General features: G+C 39.3%; 1 long non-coding RNA gene across 4 annotated transcripts in view; it reads left to right on the forward strand.

Moving 5' to 3' along the window:
• LOC138594043 (uncharacterized) overlaps positions 1-16,686 on the forward strand; it is a 58,059-nt gene that overhangs the window by 25,691 nt on the left and 15,682 nt on the right. For 3 of the 4 annotated variants that reach the window (XR_011308348.1, XR_011308350.1, XR_011308352.1), the window contains exon 2: positions 12,649-12,711. This is a non-coding gene — a long non-coding RNA (uncharacterized lncRNA). Of the gene's footprint in view, positions 1-11,936; positions 12,031-12,648; positions 12,712-16,686 lie in introns of those variants that run through there. The other variant, XR_011308353.1, reaches the window with a different exon arrangement.

A 16,686-nucleotide genomic window follows, 5' to 3' on the forward strand; every position in this document is an offset into this window, starting at 1 on the left:
TAAGCGATAGGTAACCATACATAAATGCATTGATACAAGAATCCTCTTTGTCCTGGGATGATGGGACGCTGGAGTCTCTTTAACAACTACTGTGTTGGTGTGGATTGACTTCATTGGGACGTCCTCTTTTAGAAAGTGTTTGTTAGGACTCAGGACAACAGTTGACAATAATTGAATCCGCAAACACCCCATGAAACAAATGAATGTGTGAGGGGGGGTGATGCGTGGGGGGGTTTGGAATCAGTGGCAATGCTGTGTAACCCCTTTAAGATCATTATTCCTCACAAAATGCCCCCCCGGGGTGTGTGACACATTTGTGAATGGGCTCTTCCACGGAATTTAACGGGTTAACAGCAGACAAAGGGAGCGGGGACCATGTAGCCCAGCAGGGGAGACCCCAGTGGAAACACCAGGCTGCCTTATAATCCTGCTCCGTCCCGTCCCGCTCCTCTGCCTGACTGACATGTGCTCTGTGAGGAGACATGGCTGTGGGGTGAGAGCAGCCACATGTTGTCAACTGGAGTGCATCACCTCACACACACTGATAAACACACACACACACACACACACACAGAGCTCCCGGACACATGAGGATATTTCACGCTTTTGTAGTGGAATAATAATTAAAGACAAATGGTTTAATTCCAAATGGATGAACATGAACTTTGGACGGTTGTCTGACTTTATTGTCCGGACCAGCTGCATGTGATTTCATGCTTCGAGCCCTGAGCTGTCCTACATATCTACAGCACCATACAGTGTGCTGAAGGTCTACATGTGTCATATGGATCTGGTTGTATGCAGGAGATCACAGAGGCATAGCACAATAAATCCACTACATGATACAGTGTTACACAGATGTCAGGTCCACTGATGTTCCCAACATGTCTGTCTGTGTCTGTGTGTCTGTTCAAAAGGAAAGCAAATTAGGTCAGTAACCATATTTAGATTCTGCATTTCTATACCTTGAAAATGTAAGATTTTGTTTATTTAATCCTAATATTTCCTTGTGAAAAAAAAGATTATTCTAAATTAGAGGCCAGCAAACTTTTCAGACCATGTGCAACTGTGTACCAAATTTCACAGGTACAACTTCTCATTGCAGATACCAACAATGTGATAATGAAACTGCCAAGTTGTTTATAATAATAATTATGAGAATCAGGGAGACGAATGAGCCTGTTTTATAAGGCTTGTTGCCGAGGCAGCGTACTCACTTGCAGCTCAACTGTTTTCTGGACCTTGCTGCCATTTCAAAATTTAATTTAAAGGAGCCCTTCTTTAAATGGATATTATCATATTGTGCATGGGTTTCACATTTTCGGGTGTTTATCGTTCACAGTGAAAATGTGAAAACTGCATAATTCCGTGTTTTTCCAGAATGACATTTTAAAAAGGTCGCCTCTGAAATGGGCCGTTCAGAAAAGCTGCAGGTTTCTACGCAAGACCTTGCTTTGACTGAAATCGACCAATTGTCATTCACTGTCATTCACCTCAGGCTCAAGATTTCAACTTGCCATTCCGATACCTCCTGATGAGTCTGGCTCGTACATATTAGGCCGAATAACCGATCCTAGAGCAGCCATGTTTTCTACAACTTTGGAGTGACGGCCACTCCCCCATGTGGGATCGCACATGTGGGGGAGGTCTAACCTTTGAATGGCAAAACAGCTTGTTCATTTCAGGAGGGAGGAGAGGCTCCGAAAAATAATTAAATTAAAATGTATACTTTTTTTTTAAACGAAACCAAACTTCACCAACGTGATTCAAAAACACATTAGAGTAATAGAAAATTGATTGCATAGCTAAAATATGTTCCCTTTAACCAACAAAGAAGAGTCAGAATGCAACAGTTCATGCTATACTGGACGTCACCTCTTGTCGCCCGTTCATTAGAAGTTTTATTTCTAAACTATTTAAATAATGAAAACTAATTTTAGTTAAGTTAAATCAACATATTGTTCAGGACCTGTGCCATAGTGCACTTGTTTGGTCTTTCAGCGAGGCTTTTACATACCACCAGGTGCAGCTCACAGTTTGGGAATCACTATTCTAAATAACCAGACACAACAGAGCAACATCATAATTACAGATCTCAGCTTCTTGTCTTTTCTAGCCTGACAGTAAGATTGTAACTGAAACTTTAGGGATTGATTTCTACTTAGGCAAGCCTTACAGCATATCATGGGTGTAAAAAATTAATCAAGGGCAGTATTTCGATTTTAAATGGCTTAAAGTGAGGTCCTGAATGCACCCCGCCTTTGAACATGTGTGAAGTAAAGTTGACGGAATGCCTTGATAATTATAGCAAGCAATCAACGTGTAATTTTAGCTCCTTTTATAATTATTCCAGCCTGTTAAAAGAATGGATGATAATGTGTCTTGTTATTAACACATCTGACTAGGCTTTGGCATAATTGACAGCCTGCTCAAATGAAAAGTTTAATGTTGATGTAGTATTTAAGTTGTTGCTTGACCTCGTTGAAATCAGTATGGTGCTCTGTGGACATCATAAACATTCAGAGTGGACCCACTCAGACGGTGCTTAGGAAGTCAATTACAAGCTAATGGCTGTTTTCATTGGAAGGCAGTGCTGCTGCACCTGCTGATTTACCTGCAAGTCACCTGCTGTATTAGCCCAGTGAGAGCTGTGGTCTCCCTCCACCAACTAGCATCCCACTGTGAGCGAGAGGCATCTGAGCTCAAACAGCCATTTAAAAATCATCAAATATTAATTCATCTGCTTCTTGCTTATGAGTTTAACTTATTGACTGGTCCCTCCTAATTGTGTCTGATTGTTTTTGCAAGAGCCTAATTAAAGTCTTGAATCGGCAATCATTTTTCCATAGTCCTACACTAATTCCCGTCCTTTCCAGTGTTCCTCTTGCCATTGTGGGGAGATTGCTTTGATAATGAGAGGTTGTGCAGGGGGATTATCTTTGGAGAAGCATTTGGTGAGGACATGCACAGAAAAGGTATCATTATGATAACTGCCTGCTCTGCCTCCTAAATGAGAATACATCCTTAATGTAGTCGATTACGGGGCGCTGTTCTGGAGATAGCCTGTTGAAATTATTTGTGCCGTATAATGGTCTGAGTTTCTTTGAAATGGACACACCTGTTGCTAAGATGTTATGCCAGGTAGAAGCTGAAAACTGTCTGTTTGCTGCCAGTATGTTGTTTACCACAGCAGTGTTTCCTCAGATAACCTTTGGAGGGATTTAAACTGGACACTCTTTTTGAGCGTGTTGTTGATGCTTGAATTCGGCTGTTTAAATCATATTTGAATGTCATAATGAAACAATTGAGATTCTTTTGAAAGGAATAATGGTGTAACTGTTTGTCGTTCTCAGAGTTGAGTGTGTTGAATGATTTTAACTCACCTGCACTAATGTTTAACCTCTACTGGTGTATTAGTGTGTTATACATCTAAAATGAGCTAATGGCAATTACACTCTGCTCTGTTTGTCAGCCTACAGTTTGAATGTTTTGTTTTTTACGATAATGTCAAGAGCATTTGTCAGTTATCTCTACGAGTATCCTTTCTAATGGCTGACACATTTTTTAACACTAAAACCATGCACTCAATTATATTGAGTATCATTTGAAAGTTCAAGGAACAGTTTTGTCATAGCATCAAAGCACAAATGATCAAATATTTAGACATTTTCCGAAAGCTAAAATATTGTCTGTAACACAACATCAAACAGAAAAATATGAAAAACTAAAAATACAAAGAATACAACAACAACTCATCATAAAAACTCCCACTCACATGACTTGTTCTGAGCAAAACAAGATCAGATAAATATCACAATGTCAAATTAGCAAAGCTGTTACGTCTCTGTCTGTTAGGTGTTAACAAATTATGTAAATTTTAATATTTAAGCAACTTAAAACAATAACTGCTAACAATGTAACCACGTAGGCGTTTCCTTAAGGGAGAGTTTTGGCATCCATATTTATAAAACTAACAGTTTAACAGCATCTTTAGTCCCTTTACATTTCTATACAGCAGCTGTGTACTTTTTAATTACATTTGATTAGAGGACAATGTTAACCTTATCTGTGTATAGTGCTAATTCCATCACTATGTAAATGCTAAACTAAGCCTTTCATTCCTCCATTGTTTTTGTCGTATAGCCTGAGCTGCCTGATAGCAGACAGCGGTAATTAAAACACAAGGCCGGGTCACGAGGTGAATCGCACACACAGTAAAAAGCTCTCAGATGTTTCAGGACGGAGGTGCCGCACAGTCCGATCCATTTTAATTGTCGTTTGAATTAATTTGAAAATGCTCAGGTCAATTAAGAAGATGCATTCCTCTGGCTGTGTGTAATGTCATATTCATCGATCCGCAGAGGTTACTTTATGCACTCGAGTGTAGGATACATTTATGTTTCTGAAACTCCGCCGTTTGGAATTCATTAAGTATTGATCTCCTCCAGCGACAGTAAAAGCACGGTCTGATAGCAGCCTCGTCTCAGACCCCGTTATCAATTCAGTGCCTTTCAGAAACAGACGCCCTTTTACTTTGTTATTGTTATGGATCAACATTTGAAACCCCAGCAAAAACTGCTGCTATCTCTATCATTAAGTCTCCTTAAATTAAGATGCAGAGTGTGACGCCCTTTTCAGAGGGAAAAGTATCAACGTGCTGAAAGCGTGTCATGTTGGTGCAGATTTTTTCTTGGCGTGCTTTCGTGTTGGGATTTTGTATGAGGTTTGGTTGTCTCTGCACAACCTCTTCCTCTCCCTTCCACCCTCACAGTCTGCTCCTCGCCCTCCATCCGTCCCTCCCTGCACGCTGATTGGCTGCCTGTTAGTCAGCCACAGCCAATAAGCCGCTGTAAAAATGTCAGTGTTTAGTCTGGTGCTAGGCAGCAGGATCAACAGACAGGTGGGTCAGGCAAAGTCATCGCCCCGGCTGGCTGCACGGCAAAGCTCTGCTAGCTTTTTAAAGCAACATTACACCCCGATGTGGTAAAACATAATTTCTCTCATTCTAAACAGTTTAGTCAATATTTGAGAGTATGAACAATTTTATTTTAAAGCCGAGACGATGGGAAGCATCTCTCACTGATTTTGAAAAAACAAACAACCTGGATCTTCTCTCTTTACTGAATTTTCAATTTGGCTTTTAGCACCTAGTTTAGCCCTAGCTTATTGTGCTGTTTGCACACAGATGGCATAATACTGCTCGTGTGCATTGCAGGGCTCACTTTACAAAATTTATGTTGCTGGTACTACGGGATGCAACATCTGCAAGAGTCTTTATTCTCTTAGATGTAGTTTTTGCACATACCTGTATCGCCAAAATGATTACATTTGTTCTGATATTGAAGTGAGGAATTTTCTTGTAAATCGTGTTTGTCAGTGGCCGAACACTGAAAAAAAGGGGCCAGACGAGGGCACAGTAAGACTCGGCCTCTCTACAGGGGAAATTGTGTGCAGCTTCATTTTTCTCATTCATTGCCAATCATAGTCTGCAGCTTTTTTTCCCAATATGCAAAATAACTCAGGAAAGGGACGTTATCCACCACATTCTTTGCATTTTGGGGTTTTTATTGTGTTATTGTATCCTTGGCAAGTCAAGTCCCATTCTCAAACACTCTGACTTTGCTGGATAGGCATGTCTCTCATTGAACTGAACTGCATAAACTTCTGTGTGGATTAACCTGTTGACTGTTTTTCTGTCACGGCTTGAGGCAACATTAAATTAATGGAGATAAAAGCTCTGAGCCCAAAATAACAGCCCGTCTCTGGTGTGCCTGTGGAGAATAAAATAGCACAATTATCTTCATTCAGAGTTTTGGCTGCTGGTTTGCAGGGTTTTGGTTAAGATAACAAAATCATGTGTTCGACTTTTTAAAATGCCAACTATGAAGTAAACAGCCTCTGATTAAAACAGCATTGTGTACAAATATTTTTGTGTATTTGATAAACGTCTCAATCTAGATCTAGTCTGCACAGTTCTTTTTAATTTCCCATACAATAATCTCGGCTCTTGAGATTAATACAAAAAAACAGGAAATTGTATTTGTTTCACTATCTGATTCTCATAAAGCTTCTATTGTTATTCATGAAGAGATAAATGAAGCAGGTATTTTCATACTCAGACTTTGCTCTAATGATCAACCATTTTGACCTCATCGAATTACCGTAAAATTTGGTGTATAAGACGCACTTTTAATACTTTTTTTTACATCTAAAAAGTGGGCTGTGTCCTATAAACAGGTGCGACCAATATACCAGTATAAAATGTAGAGAGAGGTTTGTTTTTGTGTTTTGGTATTTTACCCAGATGATGGAGCTATCCGGTTGTTAAGTGGCGACGTCACCGGTCCGCATGAAAGTGTCTCAGGGTCCAAGCCGCTACATCGTCTCCTATTTACAATTTGTTGCAGTCCTATTACAACGGACATGCACCTCTATTGCAGCCACCACCCTCACAACGAGCAACGTTACCATTGGCTGCCATCTACTGCTAGCTACAGCACCGGTAGCTAGCAGGATAGTGAATTCGACATGGTGAAAACAGATGGTAGGCTGTAATGAATAGTGTTGAAATAACTTGTGTAAACGTTTTTATTTATAAATAGCTATAGAAAACCCTTTACCCCCTGGGTTACCCCCAAAAACAGACTGCGTCTTATATTCCGGTGGGATTTATATTCTGGATTTTACAGTAGTCTACAAAAAGGCAAAACAAAGAATTGATTTTGTCAGCCATCTTTGATCTCTTGTTACGAGTACACAAATTCTTCTTTTGTTTTTTACTCGTGATCATTTTTGGCAGAACCACGTTATAAGTCAAACTGCTCCACCAATCAGAAATCTGCTCAGTGATTGTCGGCCAACCACTCAATAAATTCAATGAATTATCCCTTATATAATAATATGTAAATGCAGGACAACAACATTGCCTTTGACTTTTTAATAAGGTTAGACTGGAGTTCTCTCTTGTACACCATATAATCCTACAATTAGATTAGTAGCTTAATCCCAGATCAAATGTACATTGAAGGGCTTTGGATATGCTCTTCTGTTATATTTATGTATGTGACATGTATGTCTCGTTGTACATTGTCTTTGAGTTCTGTCCTTTGTTTCATCTTTCAAATTTAGCTGCTGTGATGCAGTAGACTTCAGACAAATGTCATCGTCACAATCTTCATTTCTTAAGGTCATTATAAAGAGATATCTCAGATTTGTTGGTTTTAGTCCAATGATGACTCTGGTATTACACAGATGTCTGTTGTTGTTGTTGTTGTTGTTGTTGTTGTTGTGGCTTTTCAACAGACTGATATGAAGCCTTTTCATATCGGTGCACATCTAATGTGTTTTTGTGTCCACCTCTACCTCCCTCCCCCACTCACTATAGATTTTTCACAATCGTATGTATTACCAGGTTGAGTAGTCTGTCTGATTTTTCCCCCCTGTCTGGTGTGCAATGGTATATCCCCGAGGGAAGTCCTCTACCACCCCCGTTCTCATTTGAACTTTGACCCTGGCCTCCTGCCTCTCAGGATATGAAATGACCCTCTCAGCAGGAGAATGTTTTGGATCTGTGTTCGCTGACTCTGTTTAATGATGAGGGGCTCAGTGCCTCCGTGGTCATTTTGTTCAGACATCTGAAGACTCTTTTAACTGTGCAAGACGAGTCATGTGTTTGTGGACAAAGAGGATGTGTCTAAGTGGACTATTTCTTTTATATTCTGTCCTATGTGCAAACGGGTGGTGCAACATACATACGGCGTGGTAATTAATCAGATCTTCTCAGCCAGTCAGTATTTAATAAACACGTGCCAATTAAAACTGCAACGATTAGTCGGTTAATCAATTATTGGTCAAAACAAAATTGATTTGCAACTATCTGGATAAACGATTAATCGTTTCAGTCATTTTTCAAGCAAAAATATCAAACATTTTATGGTTCCAGCTTCTTAAATCTAATGATATGCTGCCTTTGTTTTAGAGCTCTTCCTGTACACATACCAGTATCAGCAGTGCCTCAGCGCAGATTCAGACTAAACTGGGTTAAGGGTTTCTGTGATTGCACAATCTGATGCAATAATTTATTATCCACCTTAAAGATTAACCTCTTCTTTTCCATAACAGAAGCCTACACAGTAACAATTTGTATAAAAACTGTTCCAGAGTGGAAAGACGAACTGATTTAGTTGATAAAACACAAGAGGAACTCGGTATCAGCAAATACTCACATCCTGGTATCGAATTCAGTATCAGGAAGAACAGAATGGTATCAGAACATCTCTACCTTTTTACCTATTTTCATTTAGGAAAACAAAAAGAGAATCTTTGTCTGTCAACTCCTGCGCATAAAATGACCTCAATTTTCCTCCATTCTCTGATGAAGGCCTCCAATCTGAAACCATGTTTGTTTGACATGGACAGATTATTCAACTTTGTCCTGCAGATATGTTTGTTTGCTGTCTTTTACGTGTGGGTTTTCAACGTTGGACTTATATGACTCTGGTTTACCACCACAAACTCAATTCTCGGGGGGCAAATCCTTTAAGTCTCTGGGTTTCAGACAGTTGATTGGAGTCTTTTCAATGTCACTTTGGGCTCTGGGAAATTGCGACGAGCATTTTCCACAATGTGTTGACATTTTAAAGACTAATGGATTAATTGTGAAAATAATCTGCAGATTAATCAATAAGGAAAATAATTGTTAGTTGCAGCTTTAGTGTCAATCATTGAGGAAAGAACAGTGCAGTTAATCTAAGCACACTTTTGTCATTCGACAGATGGAGGGTGTTTATATGTCCCCAGGATGACACTTTTTCCAACCCCCAGTGGTTTGCAATAAATAAGACTAAAAGTTAAAGGAACCACTTTGATTTGCAGAGAAGCACAGATGTTTTTGTGCTTATTTCGCAGTACAGAGATGTTGACTGCACGTGATATAATCAACGTAATGTGCATGCATGATAGTGCCTCTTCTCCCATTTTTGTGCTAAACCTGTCGTGCATGGCATGAAAGATGTGGTGATGCTGTTTGAACTAGTTCCTGCACCAACATCACACCAGTCAGAGGTACCTAACACTGGCTGTAATGATAACACACTGGAATTTGGATGAATAATATATAGTCTATGCACTGCTGATATTTTGTTTCCTCTAACATCATCTGCTTTTTTATATCAACCATGCTGCCAGAACATACACAACAATCTGTTTTAAATTGGCATTTCTAGCAGCAGCTCTAAAGTCTTACCTTACTTTATTGACATCGATATTCTCTGAATAAACACTTTAAAACAAAGAAAGCTGTTCAGATATACACAAGGAATATCTTAAGTATAGCTGCTGCTTGTACTGATTTACAGTAAATCTTCCATATGTGATCTCTGTGTGGAGTTTACAGTGGGACCTTCCTCCCGTCTCAACACTTTGATGTAGTAATATGTGATAGAAGTGCTCCATATATATTTGTACGAATATTATAATTATATGTTGAAACAAAAAAACTAAGATTTAATTATTTCTACACAAATGCTATGTAGACAGATTTCATACTGCATAATCTGAGTAATACAGATATGAAGCCGCTCTGGCCATTGTTCTGCCGCTCCAATTACAAACAGAGCATTATCTTTTTAATGTTGACCGGAGCTGTGCGAGTGCAGCAGATGCTCAACAGTTTGGTGTTAAATTGAGTGAGAGAGCCGGCGTATGTGAGGCTCTCGGGGCAAACTTTAATCCCGTCTCTGGTGGATACCTTGCTCTTTAGTGAGTCACAGGTCCGTGGCATATGCTCGTGTTATTGTAACAAACCACCTGATTGTGTTTGGCTACTGTTCTGGCTTAAATGTAGAGGAGGCGTGGAAAGACAAGTTCGTCTAATGTTGATACTTGAGAGGCTCAAACCTAAACCCTGTAGACTCTGCAGTAGAAATGTAGTTTTTGATTTTGGTGACGTCATTTCCTGGAGTGTTTTGAAATTCTAAAAATGAAATAAGACGTGTTTTTTTCAACACATTTTGCTAAATACAAAAAATATTTATCTAAAATGAAATTTAATGTACACATGTGAAAATGTATTCACATCATAAGTCATTTGATAAGAGAGTATAGAATAGTTTCACCTGCTAAAGAAATACAGTGCCTTCATTGGTATTTTTGCTTGTTTTGATGTCTTTTATGATTTATATTTTATTGCCTTTTTCATTTTTGTTCACTCAGATATAAACAGAACTTTGTACAATTATGAGGCTTAACTTACTGAACAGGGACAGATATCAACATTAACATAATATTAAAAAATATTAAAAAGCACCACACCCACCAGTGGCACCCGGGGTTTCTAAGCTGTACATATAGGCGGACAAAACAATAGTTACATAGTTTTAATCAGTGTTTTGTATCCTTTGAAATGAAGACCTGGTGTTCTTCCCATTTTACCAGGTAGTCCTCCCACCTGTCATTCTTTCTATAGAAAGGTTGCTCATATGAGGCCTTCCCAACTTCAGTGAACCATTCTCCATACGAAGGAACTTAAGTAAAGTCTGTCAACCCCATGACGACTGTTTGGATCAGTTCTGTGTTTCCACAGTCTTTCACTATGGAAAGTACTGTAACATATAACCTGGGACAGAATTCAAAATCATCTCTAGTAATCTCCTTTAAACAGGCGTGTATTTGTTCCCAAAAGTTTTTAATCTTGGGACACCGCCAGAGGGCATGTCGTAGTGTGCCTTCTGAATTCTGACATTTCCAACAGTCTGCTGTGTTTTTGAGGCTTAAGCAGTGTAACCTAGAGGGGGTCTAGTAAAAGCGATTAAGGATTTTAAACTGTCTTTTTTGTTTAAAAGCTTTATATCTGTAAAATCTGTTCCACTTAAAAGTTGTAAGTTTAAGCTATCGATGTAATAACAATAAAATAACAGAGGTGATGACATGAAAGACAGTCTTGTCTTTTGATTAAAGAATGTATTATAATTTTAATTTAAACAAACAGGATTATTCAAGCAATTAACTCATGTAGCATTTTATAGGGTCACATTAATATCTCTGCCATATTTATTCAATCACAGAAAAAAGAGAAGTCAACAGGAATTAAAATGTAGAATATGGAAAATAACTAAACTAAATGACCCTCGTATCTATCAGTAACCCACTTTTTCCTTGCACCCTCCAACAAAGCTACATTCATTCATTGACTTATTTAATATATTGCAAATCATCTACTGCGTTTTTTTGCTTTAAAAGAAAATAACAAGAGCATATAACCTTCGATCCAGTCATCTCTCTGAATCAGGAGCTTCAGTCTGAGTTAGCGTGTCGTGCGTCCAGTCTTTTCTCTTTACTCTGTCAAAAAAATTCTGGCATCAGAGCTGAAATCTTAAGCAACCAGCACGCCCATAGAGTTGACTTTGGAAGGCACTTAGCATTCCTGCTCAACACCATATTAGCCCCTACTTCTCCCCACCTCAGGGTGCTGGGCAGCCTGCCAGGTAGAGGTTGCCATGACTCCTAACACCACCCTTTACACTGCCGCCTCCCCTTCACCCCCTCCTAGAAGGTGCCAGATTTTGGGAGGGGGGCAGGCCGGGGTAACGTTTTGATTTAGACAAAAGATGTCTTCACAATGTCAGCAGAATACTTACTGGGAATGCTGTGGCTTTCTGGTAGGAAATCATGTGATCTTTGCAGCCAGGGGTTTGTAATGGTGCCAGGCGGGAGAGAGAGAGAGACAGAAAGAGACACAGAGAGGGAGGAAAGAGGGAAAACTCTGAATAATGATGCCAGCTAATCGTTTTTATCCCGTTTTTTTCTGCTCTTGTTCTTGTTTGTTTCGGAGAAAATGGCGGACGGCACATCGCTAAACTGAACCCGTATCAGCGAGCTTGGTTCAGAAGTGCCCCTCGGTCTTTTCATCATTCCTCTCATTACTTAAAAAAAAGAAACTGCAATAACGCTCGATTCTCATTGCTCACATGTAGAAAGTGTGGCTAAAGAAATAAGAGAGATTATGAATCAGACAGGAGAGTAGAAATCTGGGTAAGTGTCTTTTTTACTCTCTGCTCACTTCAGACTGTCCTTTGTCGCAGTGCGGCCGCAGGAATCTTCCGTTGTTTGTGTGTCTCTGGCACTGGCACAGTTAATGGTAGCTGACCGTGGCATGCTTGATTACACTGGCATCCCTCTCAGGCTCCGCTCTCTGCTATCTGCGGTCTTGGCTAAGTTTTGCTAACCTCTCACCACAGCCACATTGCTGCCGGCCAGGAAGAGGGCTGCTAAGGCAATTCTGCGGGCTGGTTTGGTATGGCAGTCCACAGCAGAGTTATGATTGTTATTATTATGGACTTAATTTCATATCTAGGGATTTCTGAGGCATGTGGCGCTCCAAAACCGAGGCACAGAAACTTAAGAATATACAGTCATTTGTGCTTTTTTCCCCCTCATGTGGATCTGATGTCAGAACAGTTTCTGGCATGTTTTGTAACCTAATACTGTTCTTTTTTTCTTTTACACTACTCATTGATTTCTTGATGCAGTTTACTGATAATGTTGCTAATAATTCACAAACCATTACCGTTCAGCAACTGCTCTTAAAAATCAGCAGTAACATACCATTGAGTGGAGTTTAAAAACAAACTTTCTTTTTCCTGTTTTCAGAGAGGCGATCCAAAAAGTGACCTGAGCAGCAGGACCCCCTGAGCGAGACTCTTCCCATCAAGGGTAAGTTTTCAATCCTTTCACAATCCTTTCTCCATCTGTTTGATGAACTTTTGTATTTTGGGGTGAATTTCGTTTCGCTGCAGTTTCTGTAACAGAACTGAAAACATTTTGTGGTACATACTTTTTGCCTCACTCTCTCTGTCGAGCTTTAAATGAACGCTGAAGAACGCCTACTCTGTTTCTGAGTGACAGCTCTCTCTCTAAATACATTGTCTAAGACCTGTCAAACACATCCAGTTTTAAAGTTCTACAGTGATTACAGATTAATGCTAAGTTTTAAGTCATTTATTCCCTTATTTTGATACTTTGGCTATAACCATTTGGCACAAACCCGTAGATCCGATCTTGTGGCAAATCTGTCAGCACAAGCTCGCTTCTGTGGGTCTTTGTCATTGTGGTGTGAACGTCGTCTTTTAACCTTTTGTTTTCTTTTTGCTCCAATAACTTAGATCCTAAATGTTATATAAATAGGTGTAATACAGACATTAAAGTTCCCATGAAATGGGTAGCAGAGTGCTATTTAATTCCACATATTTACATGTCTCCTTCAAAAACAGGAAGTTAAAGAGGAACTTGTTGTGAAGATTGATTTGTGTTTGCCGCAGTTAGGTTCCGGAGGAGTCATTGAGGACGGACATGTTTTCATTGGACCCATTTGACAAACGCCCTTGAGTGCAGAACTTTATTTTCAAGGACATGACAACTCTAAAATATATTGAAGCATACCTACAAAAGTACTTGTTTGTCATTGCTTGTTCAGATACTATTATATAGGTGACAATATGTGATAAAAAACGTAAATATCTATTTTGATTTCATGGGAACTTTAATCACATCATCTCATTCTAACATCCCAGTAAAGCACATCTCTGTTAGTTGCAAAACTTTACATTAACTAACTACGACTAAGTAACCACATTAACCTAACATCAGCTTGTGGTGCTGATGTTTTGTGTCGGATAAAGAGGGCCCAGAGTTACTTTGTCTAAAGGTTATATGTTGTTTATCAAATAAATCAGAGGAACTCTAGTAGCAAATGTGTGCATCCGGGTTGAGGTAGTAGGTTGTATGGTTTAGAATTACATCCTGGGAGTTAACTGTACAACCTTCTAGCTTTCCTTGGAGTACACGTATGACATCAGTCTGTGCTTTTGATGCAGCATGCAGAGTGAAATCTTATATTGCCTACATGCACCGGGTTCCTACGCAGAATACAAAGCATTACATTTGTTTCACGTTATTTCTAAATATAGTATTAAAGTATTTTCCAGAGTATGGGCGCAATTTCATGTTCATTGCAAGTGCGTACATACAAAGCAGTGATTTAGTAAAGTAAACACTTTTTCTTTATATTTGTTCATCATTGTTTCCATGGACATGTAAATAAAGCTGTTCATGTGCCAGAAAAAATAAGTTATTCAACTATTTCAACATTTATTATTATTATTATTATTATTGTTTTTTTTTTTTATAAAAGAGAAAACAATACATGAGGAACAATAATATAATCGTATTTATTCAATATGTGAAGAGACGATGATGAAGTAAAGTTATAGTTAGCGCCTGTTTTGTGCAGAGAGGATTGAGAATAGACGTCTCTTTAGGAGTTTGAAATAAACAGAGACAAAGACAAATAGATGATCGCACATTTAAAGCCTGGCAACATACTAGCATACAGAAACACAATGTAACATACATGTTAATAGTTGGTTTTCAAACTGATTTATATACATGATATAAATCTAAGTTTTTGTACTTTCATGTCAGATATGGTCTGAAAAATCTTCAGAGAAGTCTGAAAACTTGAGTGAGAATGTGTAAGATGAAGTGTTTACTCTTTGTTTAAGTGTAATGTTTGCCCACCTGAGGTTCTCACTTTACAGCGGACCTTTAGCCATGGCCTGCCTGCTGAGCCACAAAACCTTCAATTAGCATTAGCTTCCTGTATTTTAGACATTATACATTGTGGTTAGCTGGAGTAACCGTACTGCATCGATTGCATTATGGTTTCAGTTTAACTCCAAAACACACAGAGCGAATATGTTAACAGTCTATTCTTTCCACTGCTTGTCTTGAAGTTCCTGATTATAAGTCCAGTTTTTGACAAATATTCAGAATAAGTGCAACTTTATGCTTGTTATTAGATCAAATGAAAAGTTAAGTGTTTCACTAACACTGTGGCATTTTGATCTGCAAAGAAAAACCACTATGTAAATGACACAAAGTGTCAAAATGTTGGAAGTATCATTATTTCTTGGTGTATTTGAAACACCATTTTGTCACTGAGGTGTAATTGTGTGGTTGAAGGTGTTTCACACAGTGATCGCTGTGCTTTTCAAATGTTGCTCCATCTCTGCGGCCTGGTTTTACACCTCAGTCTGTTTAGTGAGCGTGGGGACGCAGCGTCCTCAGAATCAGTCCTATGTGCCAAACATTATGATGCACAGATGGTTCGATATAAACACAACATATGAAATATAATAATCATAATACATCTGACTTGTTCTGCTGAACAGATTCATGCTGGTGAATGCCATGTCCTGTGCTTTTACATATGCACGTTACATTTTCATATTTTGTAGCAGCTGACTCAGGTTAGATACATTTCTGACGGATGTACAGGTTTGATTATCATACCTGCTGTTAAAGCTGTTTCCTCCGTAGACCTCAGTTATATCCCAGGTTTCTCAGTGTGGGAAAAGCTGAATGTTTATACATTGTCTCAAGGCCTTGTGATATATTGTCCGCAGTTCTATACAATGAGCATCTGTGACATGAGGTCCAGTTTCAGGTTGAATCTTGCCTCGGCGACACTGAAGTCTCTGTTTACTGTAGACTTGTCCACTCGGCTGAAAGCGTCTGACTTCATCTCTGTCTGGCATTAAGCCACGGCTTGTAAAACGACTCCAAAGCACCACACAGGAGAAAAATGTCCGAGCCGACCGGCTCGAGAGTTACCTCAGTTTGTTCCTCTTCAGGACGACCTGATGTGAAATGCAGCTTTAGGAGAGTTGGGAGGGTTGTTGTAATTTCTTGCTGTAGTTCTTTATCATTGTGACAGTGTGTTTTTTTTTCCGGTTTGATGGATGACACCACTCTCGCTGTGTTTAAGGCGAGGGCTGAGTGGACCACCTTCCTGCAACCTTTGTCATCTGTCCAATTAGCTCTTCGGTTTCAAGTAGTTGAGATGAAATCTTTTTTTATGGTGTTTGATGCTCAGAGTTTCCAATGAACAGGCCCCGGACTAAGCCAGACATGCTTTTATACTTTGAAATCAAACACGTAATCATTTACTATACTCCTTCAGGCTCTGTTTACTCTTTAGATTTATTTTTATTAAGATTCCCTTTGGCTGGAGGATTGTATATACTAGAGACAGGCCGATACTATTGGCCAGTGTGGGAGTATTTCATATAAACTGCAGCCTGCAAATCTGTGAAAACTTTGTTTCCAGGTCATATTATGCTGAAAACAATGCTTTGCGTGAGGAAAGCTGTCATCATGACCAGGGCTCGAGCTTAAGGACCTCCCAACGGCCCTGGGACGTCGAGAGGTCCTTAAAATAAGATAGGGGAGGATGAAAATTAATTTTTGGACGAATCTGAGACAAGAGTTGAATGAAAAAAAGCAAATTTTAGATGACAGTTGAATGAAAATATAAAGCTGTTACCGTACAATGAACAGGGATGAAGTGGTCAGTTGTCACACAGTTGTTATTAAACCTCGTTGGCAACATAAACATGAGCACACGCTCACAGCACAGAGCTAGGCCCGCTAATTCTGTCAGACACGAGCCTGTCATTGCCGGTAATCTATGTCAGATGTACAAAGACTGGATGTCCCGCGGTTGGATACTGGGTTTTTTCAAAGTCAAAGCACAGCAGAGCCAGGCTGATTAATGTGTACGTCCCCAATTAGCCAGGGTTGGGAGAGTTACTTTAAAAATGTATTCTGATACAGTTACTAATTACCTGA

Source organism: Semicossyphus pulcher, unplaced genomic scaffold, assembly GCF_022749685.1.
Source record: "Semicossyphus pulcher isolate SPU_LCO1_2020_fin unplaced genomic scaffold, fSemPul1.0.p SCAF_10, whole genome shotgun sequence".
Classification (NCBI taxonomy): domain Eukaryota; kingdom Metazoa; phylum Chordata; class Actinopteri; order Labriformes; family Labridae; genus Semicossyphus; species Semicossyphus pulcher.